Source organism: Lasioglossum baleicum, chromosome 6 (genome assembly GCF_051020765.1).
Source record: "Lasioglossum baleicum chromosome 6, iyLasBale1, whole genome shotgun sequence".
NCBI classification, from domain to species: Eukaryota; Metazoa; Arthropoda; class Insecta; order Hymenoptera; family Halictidae; genus Lasioglossum; species Lasioglossum baleicum.
Window position 1 is genome coordinate 1,617,781 of NC_134934.1, and position 21,673 is coordinate 1,639,453.

Below are 21,673 nucleotides of genomic sequence, written 5' to 3' on the forward strand. Positions count from 1 at the left end.
CGTTCGTTAATCTCTCGTACGAACCCTCCGCTTTGATGTCTTTGTGCCATCGAATATCTTTTTTCATCCCTTGCACGAGTTCGACCCTCGTATGATCCTCGGATGAAAATTCATCCGTTTTCTGCTTTCAAGACCGTTGTTTGTTTAATGTAATAGACCGTGATTTAGTTGTTTTATTATTTCGAAGTGAAAATTTCCCATTATTTTTGTGGCGTGAATAGCGGTTAATCTCTTGTCTTAACACATTACCCTACCAGCGAATATTTTATAAGTTTGCAGAAGTTTAATTTACACATCAAATATTGACATGTTCTACGAGTATATAAGTAAATAGCCACGGTTCAATAACAACATTTTCACCTCACCCTCGGCCATAAATCTCGATCAGCAAGCTTTTCTGAAGACACTGACTGCAAGATTGTGCGCACCGCAGCGACGATACAATGTAAATGGACGATAATTAAGGGCCGTGCCGCGGACGGCTTCGATTATCGATGAAACCAATAAGAGCGCTGATGGAACACTTAGCGATAACAGTATTAAAACGAAATTAAGAATGATCGTGGAGGGGATCGGCCCGGGACGCTGCATAATCATAAAGTTTCCCTTACGGTGCACCGTGAAGAGTGGCTGTAGAAATTCGCGAGTCCGAAACCCGGCATTCCACGGTCTCTTTAATTCCGATAACGTCATAATCCTACTCGCTTAATCTCGCCGATCACGTTCGCCGTTTGCAGCTCGGTCTCGCTTGCTCTCCGGGCTTACTCGAGAAATTTTCCCGGCGGTGCTTAGCGCTGGATCGTCGCGAAATTGTCCCCGGGTACTTTTTACGTTGGACACGCGTCAAGTAAACTCGTGTCGGTGCACTTGACTCGTCTAGATCAAATACGTGGCCTGCCTGCAGGAAGGATTCACGGCCGCGCCAGCGAAAAAACGAGGAGGCGAAAAAAGACGAAGGGAGTAGAACCAGGAGGAGGGAGCAGAAGAAGAAGAAGAAGAAGAGACACGATGGCGCCCGGTAGTCGGGTTCCGAAGTTTCCGATTACTTCGTAAGCCCCGATTCAAGTTGGCCCGCGGGCGAATTATGTCGTTCGCCGTTAAGCGAGAGCCCGGGCAGGCGGGCGCGGGCGGTTCGATGCCGGAGCCGAAAAAGCCGGATCGTTTGCGGATCGAACGTCCCGCGGAAACGAACCTGCGGAATTAACTGCGGCGAACATTGTTTTTACCAGGATCCGGTGTCGCGAGTCTCGGTTGTTCCAATTACCGACTAATCCCCGCAAAAAGTCCGCATCGAATCTCTCTCGCCCCGGCCGGGTCCAGCCTCGGGGATACGAGAGGATCCGCGTGCGCGGGTTTCGAGAAGAGAAAGTTTTACGGCGCGGCGAGCCGAAATCGGCGTGGGTGGGCGGTTACCCGGATCGCTATTTAAATTCGACTGCGGAAACTATGTTAATTTGACAGCGGAACGGCCGCGGGAGCAGCTGGGAAGAGCGAAGGGGTTGAAACCGGCGATCCGAGGCGAGAGGAAGGAGATTATCGCGAGAGGGATGAAACGGGAAGAGAAATAGACCGGCAGATAAGAGAGGGCGAGATGGATGATAGACGGCGGGGGTGGGTAACGGAGAAATGTCAAAGAGATAAAGGGGAAAGTGGGCGGATGGCAAAGAGGCAAAGAGAGAGGAGACAGGAAGAAGAAGAAGAAGAAGAGGAAGAGAGAAAGAGAGAGAGGGAGATCGGAGGAGTGTCAAAGGGAGAAAAGAACAACCAAGAGAAAAGGAAATTCACGGGGGTGGTGGCGGCAGCGACTACAGGAGAAAAAAAGATGGCAAGAGAGAGAGAGCAACGAGAAAGGGAGAGGAGGCGCGCGTCAGGTGAGCCGAAAAATCCGGTAGCAGTTTTCAGGGGTAGATCCAAGGTTCCCGGCCTTCGACGAGGGTTGAAAGGTGAGGAAGAGGGTCGGTGGCGAGCAAGTACAAAGCCGTGAGAGGGTGGGAAAGGTAAAGAGTGCTCGAAAAAATTTATCGAGCGCAGCACTTAACTCCCGCCACGTTTTAAAACAGACCGACGGGGCCGATTCAAAACAGCTACCCTTCGATTCCGATCCCCCCCCTCCCCCCGCCGTTCATGCTTGGGAAGGGGCGCGGCGATAGGCAAACATACTTACCGTTCGTTCGACAATCGAACAATTTCCTCGGAGCACCGTCGCGATTGGCGGCCCGCTTGTATTCGTAATCAGATTAGACGACGAAGTCGATTTTCCGATCGAGGGATTATATTCGAAGCTTCCTTCCTTCGTTCCACGTTCCACGAGAAAACCGGAACGACTGCCAGACCTCTTCTAGCCGAAAATTCCGGCTTCTATTAGACTCGGCAATCTCGCGGAGGCGCCTTGTTATTGCCAAGAACAATACACCGTTTGGTGCAATCGAGTTTGCAGCGTTGCAGCTGGCTTTTTTTGCGAGAAGAGATTTGGGATTCTACCACTTTGGAAGTATTTTATTCTATTTGCATGAAACCAGGTTGATTCTGCCTTATTAGTCTCTGCGTAGTAAAATAACTTTATTTTGTTCTTAGATCAATGAATTTCTGTTTTAAATGGTTGCTATACAAAAAGTCAATAGCCTTGGCAATAGTTTCAGCCTACTGCGCTGAGTAGAACTGTGCGAACGCTCAAACATCCGCAGCGTGATTACTAATTTCCGTTAGCACGGTCTCTAGCGTGGCGGCATGACAGCAGCGCGATTAAACTTACCGCGGTGCTCCTAAAAATAATATTCACTACCCTAAATTAGCGACGGTGGTAATTGAGACTGCTACAAAAGAGTAGAAACTAGAAAAAGGGGGTGAGGTGGTATAGAGAGGGAGATAGCAGAACGCGGAGCAACGTCGGAGCAACACAATTCAACGAGGAGCCGCGTAACTTCCCCTTGACCGAGTGAACAGGGAGTCGGATTTATCGTCCGGCCAATGACGCGTCTGGCCTCTGTGTACGAGGCTCATACTATGAGGCATCGTACTATGAGCTCGTCACCGGAAGTAGAATGGATGGACAAACTCTTTCGCGTTTCCCCCATCGTCGTTGGTAGCGCGCTCGCGCGGGAACGAGCGGGAACGAGCGAACGCGCGCTCGCGACAGCGTCAAAAGGGACCGAGGGCAAAGTAACTAGCCTGTCTCTCTGTGAAACACCGTGAAATTACGTGTTACGTCGAAAAAACGTAATCCACAATATTTTCATGGCGCTGCTGCTCGTTCCTGCGCGCAGCCGGCGTTATGATGGTGCTTTGAATTTCCACCGGCCTTCCGCAGCGCATACATCAAACCAGTCGCGCGATTGCATTAGCTGTTAAACCTGCAACCCCGTCGTCGCTACATCCCTCTCTATAACGCGCTTTTTTCTGAAAATGAGATCCTGCATCGACAGCCGCCGCGCTACTCAACTTTAATTACTCTGGGCTCTCCTGGGATTTACCGAAACTTCTGATCAGTCGTCTGTATTAACAGAAAAATGGTTGTTTGGTTGAAAAGAAAGTATAGCGTGACTTTACATCCTCGGTCTGGTAGAAATGGATATAACAAAGCTAAATTAATTTCAAGGTTAAAAGGTGAAGAATTTTTTTATTGCGTTTTATTCTACTCATCACAAGGATGACCTCTTCACCTTGAAATTCAATACGGGATAAACAAGAGCGAACCAGGCCGCACTGAAACATCTTTAGACATTATTCGCCTTTATTGTTCACTAATATCAGCCTCTCACTCGAACTATCCACTCGACCCAATGAAACACAGCGTCCCCGTTTGGAGAAACAAAATCGACTCACCGAACAGCTCGCAAATACAGGGATTTCGGGATCGCTGGCGTATTAATCTTTGAACGAGCACGACGCGACGGTCTCCGTTGACAAATAAAGGCTGATCGATCGTGGACTTTGCAGCTCTTTTTTCCCGTGTCGAAGCTAAGTGGGAACACAGCGAATCGTTCGGACGTGGACGTATGGCGGAAGAAGAAGAGCCGGCGTACGGTTCTTCTTTGCTCGAACGACGATGTCCCAGAAATTTCGGTCTGGCCCGCAGGAATCGTGACCTCGTGTTCTCATCATTCTGATCCGCCGTTCATCGTGATCCTGATACGAATTGAGCTATCCGACCCGACACAATGTAAAAGTCCTTCGAGCCCCGGGATTTATCGTCCGACTCACCGAAAGGTCTCTGCACCCTCCTGTCCCTCGAAACCACAGATAGATAGTGTACCTCCCGCACCCCCAACCTCTTTTTATATTTTTGCGAAAAAGTATTTGTCCGCGATCCCCCTCTTCCGGTGTCGCGTTCCGCGTTTTCATCCGAGTTTTACGACGACCGAACAGAGCTCGGTGTTTCGGCTTCCAGCCTCGAGCCTCTCGTAAACTCGAAATTCGCTCGTGGACTTGCTCCGAGAATGTGTCTCTCGATTTCTAGGGGACCGGAGAATTAGTTATCTGATACATCACAAAATCCTGCGAGCAAACCTTTGCGGAACGAGGTCCGTATCGCGGTTGATCACTCTTTGATTCGAAAAATCTGGGACACTTTTAGTCGAGTGCTTTTAGCACCTGGAGCTCGAGAGTTACGTTTTTATGTTGGGGGAGGATAGGCGCGGGCTCGGTAATGAGCTTTTTATGTTCATTAGGTTAATAGGTTCGACGCCACAAATTTACATAATTAGGCAAAATGGTTAACAAAATTCTCGGGGAGTGTTGCGAATAGACTGCTGATCCTTCTTGCAGAATTTAAATCTGATAAGTTAATTTCAAGACATAGAAGTTAAACAAAAATGTACTCTTTTAATAATTCTTACTTATGTGTTCATTCCTATCATAAATGCATCAAATCACGTCGACATGTAACGTACACGTTGTACAAGTACTTTTCTTTTAATTATTGTAGGAAATTTCGCCTTTGTCTGTTCATCATAAAATTGCTTTTGAATAATACTTCCTATTAAAATCCGATAAAAAATAATCACATAAAAATGCGATCGATGACTTTCAACGAGCCGTACCGCTATGATCTATGGCTACATATCTCTGATAGAGGGTCCTGCCGATTCACTGACTTCGAATCAAATTCCCGTGGTGTTTGGCGAGCTGTGTACTCGAAACAGGGCGCCACTGATCTCATGGATCGAAATGGGGGTATTATTAATATCAGAGGGCGCTCATTGATTTCGGGTCACTGCGTATGCTTATTGGGAAGAGCGATGTGTCTCGATTAGTATGGTTAATACACACAATTCGGATAGCTAATCACCATATTAGATTCGAGTCTTGAAATCTTGTATGAACTGCAGTCCTAAATCGGTGCAATTTTTCTAGTAAAGAAATATGTCGTTGATACTTAATAATGTTGATAGTTCAACTCTTGTCTCTATATAAAATTGAAGAAAAATAATGGAGAACGATCATAACACTATAAACTGTAAAGTCTTGTATTTTCTTCGTTTTGTAACGTGTGAACGTGGTAGATCATCAAATATTTTCGCACCGGTTTAAAATATCAATGTTTCATGGCTAACGCGTGAACTGCCTGTATTACGGCAGTATTGTTTTAGCAGATTATGGAGAACTACTAAAAGAGCAGTCTAATATAAATAACTAGCAATATATACTTTACGACCACATTTCTTCGATTTTGGATAAAACTTTTAAACTAACTAATTTTCAATGAAAGCACCCTCTGAAAATTGCCATTCGCTGACTAACCTCGGAAATTAGATAAAAATATAATTAAAAGATCAAAATGCGATCTCCCACGTAAAAACCATTTCTCAGAATCACGTACACGATTTGTGTGAATATCTGCAGAAAGTGTGTTCGTAAAGAATGTCAGGATTCGATTACACAGATTGTCTGAAAATTTCCGCGCTGTTCGAAGTATACTTTTGTGTTCAATATCGAAGCGAGTCCGTGAGAATCGAACGAAACAGACGAAAACGAATCGACGGCGCTCGCTCAAACTAATTTCCATCGGCGGAGCGCGATCGAGTCGAGCGTTTTTGATTAGTATTACGATATCGCGCGCCGTGGGGCATAAGAAACTTCGATTCGCAATTTCCATAGCATGTCAAAGCGCGTTGTTTGACAAAGGTTTTCCAGCCGACTCGGTCGCGCGCGTAGCCGCAGATACTGGAATTCACGTTCGGCGAAAGGAGGAACTTTATATAGCCACTTTTATGTCAGTACACACGAAAACGTCAGCGTGCAGGCGGCGGCCGTCTCCATGATATTGTATGGGAAATTCATACGTTCCAGTTTTCAGGAAGGAGCACGAGCTCGTATCCGGGCCGAACAACAGAAACGCGCAGCGCGACAGCGTTTTCGCGCTAAAGGGACTTTTATTATTTTCTTCCAATTTTGTCTGGTCTGTTGTATTTGTCCTTTTTTTGGCGGGTTCCGCTACGCCACACGAAATTTCGTAAAACGGGAAGGTTCGTGCAGATGGCGTCCCGCGATAAGGAAAAATTTGTGCCCGCGTCCAACCTTGCGCAGACCCAGCCGATATTGGCCGATCGTTATCGGATAGAAACGGTTCGGTCACTATGAAAAATGTATTTTACTCGGTCGGAGAGTTTCACTCGATAAAATTCCGGCTGTGACGCCCCGAATAACGTAAACACGCGGACGGTGTTGGCTGCGGTTATCCGAACGAAAAAACCGACGGAAGATCGTCGATAAAACGCGAATCGCCGGCCGTCACAGATGGATCCACGTCGCAGAATTAATTCTGCATGGAGCCGTTTAACCGAGGAAACGTTCCTATCCTTTCTAACAAGGGATAGTGAGTTTTGGCATTTTTTGGAAGAAACAAACGAAATTTATATGTCACCTGTGTCTGTCCTCCATTTTATGAACATGCGTCTACTGTCAACTGAATATTCATAAGAGTCTTGTGTTCGATTGATTCGCGAGAATACTTTGCTTTAGAAGAGTCTTGCGGTAACGAACCAAGTACAATAGCGTCTTACCGTCATTAGGGGCAGCAGAGCCTCGTTCCAACCGGGATTGGCGTAATTATCGTTATAAGAAGCTTCCATTACGATTCCCAGTAGTTTCAGTTGATATTTGAAACAACGGAGAAGGTCGTGGGCGATGGGGTCGGCGCGGAGCGGGGCCGCCGGGGCATATTACACATGCATATTCGAGATGAATACATTTCGTGCGTTAATTACATGCATGCAATTATCGTTCAGTATGCAGCCGCGGGTCGATGGAGCCCGCGGAAATGCTTTCGAAAATTGCGCATTTCGAACCCGCCGGCGAAACAGCCGCGGCCTGGTATCAAAACACCGTGGAAAAGGGACGGTGGGGTCAGGCGTGGGTAGCAGAGGGCTGATGATGATGCAAATGCCGGGAGGACCCGCCTTGGGATTTGTTTGCTGTCGGTTTTCCATGTGCATTAAAACTGGGGAAACACCGCGAAACAGAGAAAAAAGAGAAGGAGGCGGGTTCGAGACATTCGCTCGCGGGAGAAAAAACGAAAATCATGGCTAGCAGGGCGGATAACCGGACGACAAAATCGGAATACGGTACATTCGTTAGCATGAAAAGTGCTCTTACATTGTGCCCGGCCGAATAGACCGGTCCGGGATCGGCACAAATGGCCGAATCGAAACGGAGGGAACAAGCGTTGCAGCAGGTCGTCATTCCTATGCGTCATTTCACTTTCCCAGAGAGTGGTCGGGAGTCGAACCGAAATTTCCATGCAGCGCATCCCGTCGTTCACCCTTCCGTCCCTCTCTCTCTCTCTCTCGCGCGCGCACTTTTTTCACCTGTCCCTTGTTCCCCTCTGTTTTATTCTGCAGCTTTTTCCAGACCGAGGCTTTTCCACCCTGTTCTCATGCAATTACAAATAGAAATTTAAGGCGCGCGTGCTCGCGCTAAATTCGACCGTCGTCGTCGATTTGCGGCGTCGATTCCGAGTCCCTCCATCCTCGTCTCGTCTCGGAACTCTTTCACAATGGAAAAAGTTCGTGTTTCGGAAATTCTCCCGCGGCCGACGTACAAAAAGGATCACTTTTTTCCGTACGTGCGTTACACGAATGGAAGAATTCCGCTGCCGGTGATCGATCGAACGCTTCGTTTAACAATACTGATTGGCGGCTGCGTAATGTATCACTTTGTCAATATCTGAGCGTAATTTCTGGGTTCTCCGCTACGAGGTCTAACTCGTTTGTAGGTAAAATAGGATCGATGAGAGGCAAGATCGAAGAGGAACTAATGCGATGCTGCTATGGCTGACTTTCGAATTTTTTACTGTGTCACCGTCAAACTTTCCAGTATCGAATTTTATTGTACTCTATTGTCTGTGTTTTAGCACGATGCACAAATCCCTTGATGCAGGAAATGTCAAAATTACGTCTCTTAGAAGAACTATTCAAATATTTCGTCAATTATAAAATTGCAACAAAAGGTTGTGCAAATTTAATTATTATACCCCTTACAGCTACAGGTATGCTGAGGGTACACAGAAAGTTTGAAGTCGATCTGTCCAACGGATTTTGAGATACCACATCAGCCAATCCGCTGGATACAGACTCGAAAAAATTGATTGTTCTACCCAAATTTGAAGTTATACCTTCGTCAATTTTGAGAATGTACGAACACCGTTTTGTGGACACATTTTGGCAGCCTCGTTTAGCACGGGACCGTAAAAAGACCGATATTTTTGAGGCAGTGGAGCCGAATATCCCTTTAACGCACCGTATCGAGCGTAAAAGTGTTCGGAAAGGGCTGCGACTCCCGTTCGGGGGTCGCATTTTCGAAACGCTCGTTACTCGAACGAGGCCAGCGCCTTCCGACCGGATAGATTCGCATTCATAGCCGGTCGAACCGAAAAAACGAGCCATTGCGGCGACGTCATTCCGTCGTGTCATTCCGCTTCAGAAGCCGCGGCGCGCGTGCAACGAGCCGAAATTTGAATGACGCTTTTCCCGATCACGCCTCTTTCTCTCGGTCGTCTCTCTCTCTCTCTCTCTCTCTCTCTCTCTCTCTCTCTCTCTCTCTCTCTAACTCTTTCTGTTCTCCATTTTGGCTGGGGTTTTCCTCTCTCTCTCAGCGGCCGTGTTCGCTCGTTCACATTCGATTTCGATGGTCCGTAGCGCGAAACGAGATTTTTGACCGCCTCTGTCCACTTTGCCAGCTATTCTCTTAGCTCCCTGAAAATCCTTGTACACTTATCCCCCATGATTTCTCCGTTCCTTCCTCGAGGCGCCCGAGCAATCGATCGGTCAACGTGTGTGTGCGTGATCGACCGTGCAGAAAATGAAGTCTGGGCACAAAAGGTCCGAGGACCAGAATACACCGAGGAATTCGACGCTCCTCGAGCAAACGTGCAAGTTTTGTTTTAACGGACTATACTCTTTTCACTCGGGAACCATTCGAAATTCATTTCCCTGCTGCCGCGCGCTACAACCTCTGTCATTATTGTTTTACGCGGCGAGGCTCGCGAAAACCGTGTTTATGATGAGGCTCTGAAACATGCAAGAGCTTAAGGTGTAATGGGAGGATGAAATACGTCGCGGTGGGTTTCGGGGGACTCGGTAACCGTCAGATTTTCCCAGGGAAATGGCCGAGAGCACTCGCCGGATTGTGGGTCAGCGGAGTCCCTCTTAAACGAGGAACGCGACTGCAATTGCGGCGCCTTTATTATTATCATTTCTCGCTTCGCGTGTAAAATTTACCGTTACCATTGTCTTGGCACTTGAATGCATTAACGCGAATAATCCCACTCGAGCCTGGCCCGGGCTGCCAGCGACTACTTTCGAGCCAAATACGTTTCGAACGCGTGCTTGTCTTCTTCGTTAGCTATGAAAATAAATTTTCTTTTATAGTCCCGAACCGGTTGGTCAACGTCAATTAACTCACCTTCACGATTGTCCAAAGGGACAATCTAAAAGGTCATCTAAAAAGATTACTATGTAGAGTAAAGCTTGTCTCAAGAATGTTTCATTTTATAAAAAGATAACAATATTGCAACACAAGTGACCTTCTTTTGATCTTAAAAATAAAGAAAATATGAAAAGAAAGGCACATTAGTGACGTCGATCACATCAGAAGTGATAAACGATATTCGCACTTCCTACGCAAAACGTTCGCTTTCAAAGGGGTTGCAATACCTTCCCTCATCGTTAAATCCGGTGACCTTTTTCTCTTCACAAGAGAATAAGGGAAATATTAAAAGAATGGCAATAAGCAAGATTTTTACCGCATCGATCGCATAAAGAATAACGCAGCATCATTCCCAAACACCACTTCGGAAAACAATTTTGAATATTATTCCGGAGGGAAGTTCAGGGTCCGGAGTTGGTATAGCACATCCCAAGAGGATCCCTTCGAAGATGAGCCCCCTTTAGGCAGTGAAATACGCAGTAATTTTCCTGCGACGAATTCGCGAAGTTTATTGTCAGGCCAGCTCGATATTCGAGGATCCGCCCAGTGGAACTTGTAAGCCTAAGAAAATTCGAAAGTTTCCCGATGTCCCGGGCGATACAGCTCGATCGTTTTCACAGGCTAACCCCGGAGTGGCGTTCTCGGGCGACAACCCCGGAAAAGTTGGTTGGACGCCACTCGCAGAAACACAACACAGCGGGGGATGGCAGCAACTTCCTCTCGGACGGGCTGGACCGAAAAAAGGGGGAGACTCGGCCGAATTTACATGTAGACCTCGAATATCGAGAGGGTTGGGGGTCTGGCCCCTCTGAAAAGTTTGCGGGGGGGTGTCCCCGTCTCAGCGAGAGGGTGTTTTCCGTTTCGCGGGTGTGTGGCAGGGGCAATTCGCTTTCCAGGTTGCAGCATCGCAGCGAAACGAAACGAAACGCGTGCGTCACGTTTTGTTACTATCGTCGCTGCTATCGGTGTGGGAGTCGGCTGCGGGGGAGGCATGGGGTTGGAGGAAAGCCGGCGAAAGAAGAGCGGGAACAGGAAGAAGAAGCAGCAGAGGGGAGGATGGTGGATACATCGGGCGAGTTTCTGTAGACTTTCGACTTGGCAACGGCAACGACGAGGAACCTTCAATTTTAATGAACCGAGCACGAAGTACAGATAGAGGGGGATGGAGACGCGGGGTCGGATGTGTTCGGCCGGGGAAAGTTTTCTCTCTCTCCGTGAAATCCCGCCCGGTTGGATTTCGCCGTTCTGCCGTGAATATTGGAGCCGAAGTTTTCGACGGATCCGCGCGGGCCATCGAAAGAACCCGCGGAATAATGCATCCCCCAAAAGCTAGGATACCCTTATTAGCCGCGGAAACAGGGTCGCCGGTGGCCCATCCATCCCGCGGAATGTTAATAGACACGGGACAATAGGGGATTTCAATTTCACACTGCGTTAACGACGATCGCGGAACCGTAATGGCGGTTAATGATGGCCGGCGGTGCATCGCTGCGCACAGATCCTCGGCCCTCGCGATGTCTTAATTGCCAGTCATTCCGACAATAAAACTAATACGAATCGGAACGCAATCGAAACTTGGTTATTATGCGCGATATTAATTAACGTGCCGGGATTATTAGAGACGACGACGCGACGTTGCTGCAGCCCGGCCTCCCCTCCGCGTCTTTGGACGTCGTTTTGCGGAATAAATCCGCCGGGTCCAACCTCTGTTCTTTCTCGATTTTTCTCTTTCTCTCTTCCTGTCTCTCCTCCTCTCTCATATATATTTTTTATTTTTGTCGTTATCTTCCTCGTGCTTCTCTCTCTCTCTCACTCATTTTCTTTCTGTCCTTGTCCTCTGTCTTCTCTTTTACTTTTTTTCGATCCTTCTACACGCACGATTATCCGCGGCCTCCGCTATCGGCTTTAATTAACACGCTCGCATTATATTCACTCTGTCGTGAACGGTTGAGACAAAGGACAGTGGCTCTTTGTTCATCTCATCGGCCGAGGCTCTTTCACACGCTCGAGAGCCACGGGCTAGGGCGTGTCCACTCTACCGGCCTCTCGTCCCTTCAGAACCAGTTCCACTTGTTTGTAAACACGGAAGGACTTTCCGCTCCGAACGGGGGTGGTGGTATTTCAAGACCGCTTAGCACGTTTCATTATTTCCGCTGGACTCTCGCTGTATGTTGCCACCGTTGTCGCCGGCACCGACCACCACCCCCGCGTACAACAACGCTCGCCAGGCCAACCTGCCTCCGCCACCGTTGCTGATATCTTCATCTAGTTTTAATTCACGACAGGAACGATTACGGATACACCGACCACGCGGCTGTAATTCACGCCCCCCGACCACCCCGACATTTATTTCGCCTGCATTTAGTTTCTTTTTCGCCCGCAACGAAACCGACCGATTAAGGAGAGATAAATATACCCTGATACGCGCGCGCTGATGATCCCCCTTTTTCGAGCAGCCTCCTCCACCGCGGCTGCTGGAACTTACTTTGTTTTTTCGTTACTTATTAGCAGAGGGTCTTTCTGCCTGATAACGGGACCTGTATTTTTACCCTGATGTATTACGAAGAATTTTTTGGTTGGCGAAAATTGTGTTCCTAGTTTTCCGATTTTGGTACAGTGTTGTTATTAGAACCAAGAGTTATTGGCTCGACCAAAAAGTCTTCATTTTGTGGTCTCGAATGCGCTTCTTGTTTTATTAAATTAATTTTTGTTACGGTATGGATTTGGTCATTTGTGTACCATGATACGAATATTTTAATCTTGTTAATGAACTGGTCACCGTTGTACCAGCATCTTATTTTAAATACGTATGCTTACTTCGAGGCTGTAGAGATCGATTGCGAAGATTGATATCTCTGTTTCGTAGAAGGAGGTATCAAAAGTGCACGATCGAAGTTAGACGGGAACGTATATATCTAGTCCGGCTCGGCCGTAAGTAATTCACGCAATCCAGCCACGATCCTGTCGCATTAAAGTGATCTCCGGCAGCGAAGGGTCTCCCGTACGGATCGCTGATTGAAATTCCGGCCGGGAAGAAGACCGCGGAAGAAGCCGGCCCGCGCGAGTGTTTGCGCCGCGGAGAAAGTAATATCATTCAAAAGCACCGGAAGTTATTCCCCAATGCGAAAGTTTCTCCATTTTACATTACAGGAATAGTCCGCGGTAGATGTTAGTCGCGGGGAAAACTTCATCTCCGCGATAACTTTTCCAATTATTATCAGATGGCAAATGGACAGTCTTTGTGTTTTCCGCGGGCGGTCTGCGGCAAAGAGAAAGCAAGAGAGAGAGAGAGAGAGAATAGAGAAGAAGAGAGAGTAAGAGAGAGAGAGATAGAGAGCCAGCAAAGCCGGAAGTTCAAGAAGTCCGTGGAAAGTTGTGCCGCGGCGTACAATACCTCGATAATAAACCCCGGCCGACGAGTGGAAAATCTATTTTTGATCGAACGCTCGATGTTTTCCGAGCACTTGCACGCGCTCTCTCTCCATGGACAAAGATTTCCTGTGGACTATACACACCGAGTTCATCGCGGACGCGTGCTTCTGCCTGATCGAGGCCGAACAATCGCATTAACTTCCTCCGATACCCATCGATACTCGAGGAAACGCTTCGAATAGTCCTGAGAGCAATACGATACTCATCCGCAAAATTGATAATTTATTTTCCCTCGAACCCCCGGCATTGTATTTCTCCATCGCCGACGCGCTGTTTCGAATTACTGTTAAAGCTTCGATGGGCATCCAATAGACCGAGGGCCATTATCTGCGAATCATTCTGCTAATGCACAGATTATCTTACGGAAATCACTGAAAAATTCCTCCCGGCAAACTAGAATAAAAACACCGATTTTCAGTCTGTTCTTAATTTTGTATCAGAAAACTAGAAAGTAATAGTTGGAGCAATGTGAACCAGTGCCACTTATCAATGGAACAGAAAATCAGTTTTAAAACAATATAAATATTGAGAAGCCCACCGGGTCAAAAATTGCTCGAAAACTTATATAGCGTTTTAATCATCCGCATTAAAAATAATGACGCAAATTACTAAAACGGCCTCGCCGAATAAATTGCTGGCTCTTCATTGAATCCAGCAAACAAAATTAATAAAAATCCCGGTTCGGCCGTGTTGTTGCCGGGAACTCGCAGTTCACTGTAGGGCACTTTCCGGGCTGTATGAATATTGAGAAACCCATTAGCGGGCCCGCGACCGGCCTCGGTCCGGACACAGGGGTTCAATTAGTCGTCGACAACGGGACTCATTCAATGGCCGAAATGACGCGCGACTCGTCGGTCATCAATTCGGTTGGACCGCGGAAGTCCAGGTGAGAATTTTCACCGTCCCGCGCGGCCCCGCTTCCCCGGCCAGACATACAATTTCGGTGATGACGTCGCATCAACTTGTCGCGTCGTTATGAATGTCCCCCGCGCCGTCACAAAGTGGCCGCGATTGCCGGCGTATTATATTATCAATTAGATACAATCGCGCGTTGCGCTGGCCCGAGCCAGGCTGAGTGATTAATTATGCGCCACGTGCACATGCAAATAAGAGAGGATCGATGCGCACCGCTATGTCTGCGAATCTGCTCGCGTTCTGGCAACAACGAAACGCGATCATTGACCGCGATATTCTTCATCATCGATATCATTGTTACAGATTTGAGCGATCAATCTAGTGTTAAATGTGCTACGATCTCGAGTGCACATACTTGCAGCTGTTTTATGCGTAACATTCTTCTCTTAATGTATACACATTAACGTTTATCTTAATACATCAAGATTAACGAGCCCATTAACGTTTCTTTTACCGTAGAAAGATTATCAAGCTGAAGTCTAACGATGTATTATGTAAGTTGTGTCTCTCTTTTCTCACGATATAATTCCTATCATTACAGAATTTCAAGTATAAATGATCGATGGGACTCGCAACGACGTATTGCATACTCTTCTTCCAGATGTGTATTTTCACATAAAAGTGTTTTCAACCGTTCATGCGAAGATGTGCGAGCTAAATGTCGAATTTCGTCGTCTTCCTCGAAGCGGTTAGTGACAAAACCACATCCAGCGCCGAACTATGCGGCCGTGTCTGTTGCTAGTTAACTAAAATGGAAATAAAGCCGGCCCCGGCCGATCAAGTAACACAATCGCCGGGAATTCGATTTGTCCTGGTAATGAAAACATCGGATTCACAGCGCGCCCGATTGCAGGCTCTATGTACTCTGTGAACTTCGGTTTCGTTGATTTCCACCGATACGAACGGACCCGATCAACCTAATCCGCGGGGTTTGTTACGCAGTGGGTCACGTTCCGGCGATATTTTGAGACGCGACCGTCAAAGGACTCGGCGCAAGCGCTCCATCGAGCCGCGAAATGTGCAAGAGTCTCACAAAATTGGATCCAACGACGGGAACCGAGCGGAATCGGGGAACGACAAAGTTCAAAGTGTTGGGCGAGCCTCGGAGCTCCGAAATAGACTGTTTCCTATCTTGCAAAAAAGTATTTACACAGTCGATTTTGCAGGAAACATTGCACGCAATCAATTGGTCCTATCCTGACGATAGTGGCCTCTTTCTTTTGTTCATTTTGCTTTCATTCGGAAGGAGTGGTGGAGGTTTCGCGTTACTAATTGCTGCGGGGAAATTTTTGGAAACCAGATCGCATTAAGATTGCGAACCAATACCGCTATCGTCACGTTCACGTATCGGTCGCCATTGACCAGGTTTATTTTACTCCAACACATGTAACACACACTTGTAACGACTCACACCATTTTTGTACGCGGATCGTAAAAGGGAGTAACATTCTGTCAAGCATTTACATTTCATTCTGGAGATTGCAAGGTATCATTGAAGCTTTTTTCGAGTTACTCATTTTACAGCATTCTAACTCCTTACAAGCCTCGACAACAATCCTCTCCGCAGGAAACGAACTACATATAGTGGAAACACGGTGCTCCAGGTGCAACAGCCCAATTGCACTAAATGTCCGAGCGGGTCCGACGTGTGCACCGGGTCAGGAGTGATTTTTCGCAATCAATAACTTCGCTGTTTACGCGCTGTTTCCTCCGTTGTTCGCGAGAGCATCCAGCTAGCTGCTCGGCTGACGTTGTAATTACATTTGCGCCAGCTTTACGGCCGATTCCTCGCGAAAACCGGCTGCGATCGATCCATCGGAATAATTTTACAAACGACCCAGTCGGCTTCGCTGACAAACGAAAGCAGGAAGCAACGGGCGAGTTGTCACCGCGTTGATACTGTTTGTCGTATACTTAAAATATCGACATCAATGCAACTGCTGCACCGCAACAGTATCGACATAATCCATAAAAAGAGGTGCACACAGCGAGCCACGAAAGCATTCGGACACTTTGAAATGAAAAGTTTCATGCTTACAAAGTGTAGGTCGTATTATGAATTACAAAATCATTTCATTCCTATAGTGACTTACAAGTTTCGTAATTATAGATGTCGTATTTTATGTTTGTTCCGTTTGTTCCGTGTTTATTATTTGTGAATAATGTTTTAGCGACATCAAGCGAACGAGCCGAGTGAAGTGAAATTCCAATGATTCCAATCATTGTAGTATGCATCAAATATTATTTAATGAATTTAATGATTTAATGAAGAAGGGTTGCTATAAATCAATTTTAATAAACCGTTTAATGACTTGTTCCCCAAGTAGAACTTGAAGAAAATTTTGTTTGATGAACCTAGCCATATACGGCGCGGTCGACCTAAATGGTTTAAGCGAAACATATAACTGTTTTAAAAAAGCAGAAGGTAACTGCTTAATTCGATCGCCGCTGTAAATCCGTCGGTCCGGCGCCGTTAAAGTGCAGCTAAGTGGACGACATCGTTTATTATTAATTTTCCGAGAGCGGGTTCAATTAAATCGGCGTTTCGAGGGGGGTGAGGGCAGAAAGTTACCGGACATCGGATCCACGGGTGCCCGTTCTAACCCGCAGCCGTCGTATCCCGTAATTCGTCCACCTCGACGACGAGCTCCTCCTTTTTCCATTCGACGGTCACCTATCGTTTTTCTACCGATGCATCTGGCGCTTTACAGCTCGCAGTTTATTGCGGACGGAGCCCTGAGCTTTTTGCCCGATTGATCGAAGGCGGTTCGAAAGTTTTAAACCCCTCTCGGCCGCCACTAGCAACTGATGAGACACTGTCACGCTTTTTGCACGATATACTTCTGCCGGTCTTGAAACAGTAGTTCATCAAGATTCTATAACCGCGATCGTACGTTACCCGCCTCCCTTCGACCGATATATAAATCGTGCCTCCGTTGATCCTTCCGACGAAAGAATTTTCATTGCGATGGGTTCCGAGCTCTCTTGCCCGAGGGGCTTCTTTAATAACTCCGCAACCTAGTTAACTCCCGACACATTCCCGGCCGTCTTGTTTTTTCGGTAGACAAGGTTGCACGTACGATGTTGCACCGAAACAATTTATCGGGGACGACGCAATCTCATTGAAAACGATGGGAACTTTATGTGGACGTTTGTAAGAAGATGTACTGCAAGCGGGATCGTAAAATCTTATAGGCAATGTAGCAGTCTTCTATCTTATCCAACATATTCATTTTATTCGCAGCTGAATACAGTCTCGGTAGAAAATGGTACAAGTACGATACTGGTATAGTAAATAATGTATGAACAAATTTTAAATTATTTCAAGAAATAGAAATTTGTTTCTTTCTGGTGTTTACCGTAACGTTCATTTTGTCTGGTAAAGAAAACATCGGGTTCGAGCCAACTTCTCCCAGTGCAAAAGGGTTAGCCGAGGAACTACAAAAACGGGAAAGATAGGCGATCTAGTAATAGTATGTTGCCAAAACCGTATCCAGCAGTTACAAATCTGAGGCATTGTAGTTGATTTTGAATGGACAGTGGTTCGGGTAGGCGGGATCCTTTCAGACCCTCGTCAAGCGATCGTCGTTCCTCCAGTTTCCCTAATACTATACGTTTCAGTTCGTCCCCCTGATCCTCTTTTAGATCTGCACGGGTACAGGCGGGTACGGGCGACAGGCTCACTCCCCCGCTCGTCGGACGCGCTTTTAGAAATGCATTTAAACTTCCGCTTGGTTGTGCCCTCCCCCTGCGTCAGAACGCATTTCCACGTTCTCTCTCCACGGCGGTTGTCGCGTCTAGACAAGGCCTGTCTGGATTTCCGGGGGAAAAAGCTCTGCGGGCTTTTTGGTGTCGAGATCGCGACTCTCTTCTGGAAATGTCCCCGTGCTGCAATTCCGGTTACTTGAACCTCCTTACGCCCCGATGAACGAATATGACGGCAAGTCCGTTCGGGTACTCGTTACCTCGTCCATCTTCCCGTGGATGCCCGGACAAATTGATACAAGTGCGCGACACGAATTGCAGCACCGGACAAGCTTGATTCGGGCCGGTCTCGTTTTATTGGCTCGCCGAACCATTGCTGCACCGGCAGTGATTTACCGGAAGATCCGTACATTCGATGATACGTTGTGCAATTAGATCGATGATCCTGCGTTCGATTTAGTTGAACTACGGAGAAAAGATGTACATCTGTATGAACAAGTTTGAACAAATGTGAACAGGTTTGAACACATTTGAAGTTTTAATATGTTCGCAGATGTTTGAACAGATTGAACATGTTTTCACATCTGTTCAGACATGATTTACCAACATTGATTATTACCAGCGGAAAGTGGACGTTGTAATTTTTAATTTTCCAAAAGAATAATCAGCGAAGCCATTGATTTTCAGTATTGTCAATACTCCAGCCCGTCTGGCAACCAACTCTGTATAACAATTGCTTAGCTGCTCTTTACTTTACCGGACTCAAAATTTGTGCCTTCCTCCTACGAATTATGATGCTCAACTTTAAGCGACCATAGCTCCTCAACTATTGATCCTAGAGGATCGAAACTTCGATCTGCATCCGCGCCGGGTACAAATCTGCTGGATTACATACCAAATGCATCATAATTCGTAGGAGAAAGGTTCTAATTTTGAGTCCGGTAAAGTAAACTTTACCGGACTTTGCTTTAGTTTGATCCTCTAGAAATACGTTAATTGATAATTGTGTCTGTTCAACGTGAGGTATAGTTGGTCTAATGGATTGTCTCGTATTTTCTGTTTCAGATGTGAACTGTTGCCAGAAGTATTATCGATTCGCATTACGTATGAAGTAATTGGAAATCGCAGTGGGCAAGGTGAGGTTTGCACATCGGTTTTGCCTCTTTGTTCGACCGCAAGGGAGATCCGAGCAACCGAGAATCGCTTCCAGTTGCACGAGCTGGCAAAACTTCGGGGATTTTGCATGAGATTTCGTCGCGTCGGTGGCCGTGCTCGAGATACCGCGTTAATATTTCAAGACTGCGAGATCAAAGAGACGAGATACACAGTTCCTGATATTTTCGAGCGTTCCAGAGGCGGGAACTCGAAGTAACTCGACTCGTTTAGCGTTCTACGCCGGCGGACACGGTGTAACCAGCTCCTCTATTAATTTCTTGCCAGACTTTCCTTAACTGAACCGTTCAGAAATTTCAATTTTGCCGGGGACATTTTGTTCTCGCTGTGTTCTCGCGTACATTGCCGTTTGTAACAAGTTGGACAGTTCTGGACACCTAAATAGCACCAGTGATTTTAACTTTTTCTTGTTCTAAGCAAAGCATTAGAGACTGTCACAAAATGATGTTTTCTTTGTTTGTTTTTCTCATTTTATTATTATTTTGTATGATACTCTCTGATTTGCTCCCCAGTTTTTTTATCCCTAGTGTTTTTAAAATTATTGTGAGCATATAATAAATAATAAAAAGTGATCTCATATTTCATATGGAAATGTCCAGACATTTACGGAAAGCATTGTATGCTTGAAAATGGGGTACATACATATGTATAGATCAGTGGCTCCCAACCACCGGTCCGCGAACCAATACCGGTCCGTGGATCAAATGGTACCGGTCCGCCGAAGGAACATTAAATACAATTATTTAAATACAATTAAATTAAAATGATTAAATCAGAACAATCTGAAATATAAACATCCCTCTCCTCCCCACCCCCTCAGCGGGCCGCGGTAAAATTATCAAACATTGACTGGTCTGCGGCGATAAAAAGGTTGGGGAGCACTGGTATAGATGACTAGACTGTGGATTTTCTGCATTTATTATAAAAATGAGTAAATCAAAAACAGCAGAAAAATTAAAAGAATTTAAGAAAATTTGATTTGGCTCCCGTTTGTTGCAACTGAAGAAGACGATATTTATTTCGCTCAAAGATCCACAGTCTAGCGACGAAAACGATATTGTATAAATAATTCGACATTGGATCTTCTGTTGCAGGATTCCCGGCTGCCGCGACGTTTCTCTCTACTTATTATCAAGAAGTATTTCTCACTATCGCAATGTACTCCGTAACACGGTGTCCAAACTAAAATAAATGGTTATTCGTATTTTTGAGAATCGTGATAGCTTCGTAGTGTGCAAATGTAATTAGGGCAAAACTAAGAGGAAGAAAAACGAAACACAGAAAAAACAAGCGAGACGGGGTCGACGGAAGGAAAATGGAAAAGAACAAAAAAAAAAGAACGAAAAGATACTCAAGAAGCGTAATAGAAAAGGAAGACGGACACACGCCCGAAACGTATACATGTACACGATACAGTGTTATACGAACGCGGACAAACATACACACATGCACATACATACAGGAAGGAACACGATACACACCGAGCATACTACCTTTATTAACTCGTAATTGCAACGAAGTAACAAGTTTTCTCTCTTTCTACTCGACACGATAGTTTAATTCAATGATCGACTATTAAAGAATTGCGAAAGATTAAATTCAACGGGGAGATCCTCCCCGGGCGAAAGATTGTCTCTTGTTTCGTCGGGCGGAGGTTATTTACTGTACATAGCGAGAGTTTTGTATATTTGTAAAATAGATAGGGCATTTTATTATAAACAATAAAGTTATTTATATATATTTTAATCACAACATCGCTGAACGATCTCCTTTCTCCCGTCGCAATTTTAACCGCCTAACCTGCCATAAACGACCAGAACGAGGATCCCGTGCACGTAATGCACGCGTAATGATAACAAGTTTCGCCAATACGGTACGTATTATATTATTGTATTATATATACAAAAATTTTAATATACCACGTTTTTAAGACGGACTAAAAAGTATAAAATAATTTTTCTTAGCCCCATACAGATTCCTAACCCCATACAGATAGTCCTGAAAATTTGTAATGAATATACTTGTGAATATTCTTGTGAATATACTATGAAAATACTTGCAATCATTGATGACCATAGACAATACCAAAAGGAATTTCTTTGACAGTTTCGCCACTTCTCAACATAAAGTCCTTCCGACATACCACCGTCCAATTAACAAACGCAACGTTTCCCCGCCTAAATCCACCCTTAACCATTCACGAAAAACCGAGGTGACACCCGCAGTGCTATTTTCACCGTGGTCGAAGTAACTTGTTTCCCTTTGCTGTCACGATTTTGGATAATGTGTTGTTTTGTGCTTCACACTTATTGAGACGTATTCACGCAAATGGCAGTGCCTGTTAATCCGACGAAGGAACAGAAGATTCTGAAAAATTTGTATGTACCTATACGTGACATTAGTATTTCATAACCCAGGATTAATATTCTTATGTACAATCCTTACGGTTCAAAAGATACAGCCTTTTAAAGATAGGACAGACACACGGACGGACAGATAGCTTAGTACATAATAGGGTTCCGTA

At 45.9% G+C, this 21,673-nt stretch overlaps 1 protein-coding gene across 3 annotated transcripts in view; it reads left to right on the forward strand.

The window, feature by feature from the left end:
* Positions 1-20,901, forward strand: part of Toll-6 (Toll-like receptor 6) — a 62,953-nt gene extending 42,052 nt beyond the window's left edge. For all 3 annotated transcript variants that reach the window (XM_076426620.1, XM_076426621.1, XM_076426619.1), the window contains 2 exons: positions 19,042-19,112; positions 20,244-20,901. The gene's annotated coding sequence lies outside the window, so the exon portion shown is untranslated. The remainder of the gene's footprint in view (positions 1-19,041; positions 19,113-20,243) is intronic.
* Positions 20,902-21,673: the final 772 nt, after the last annotated feature.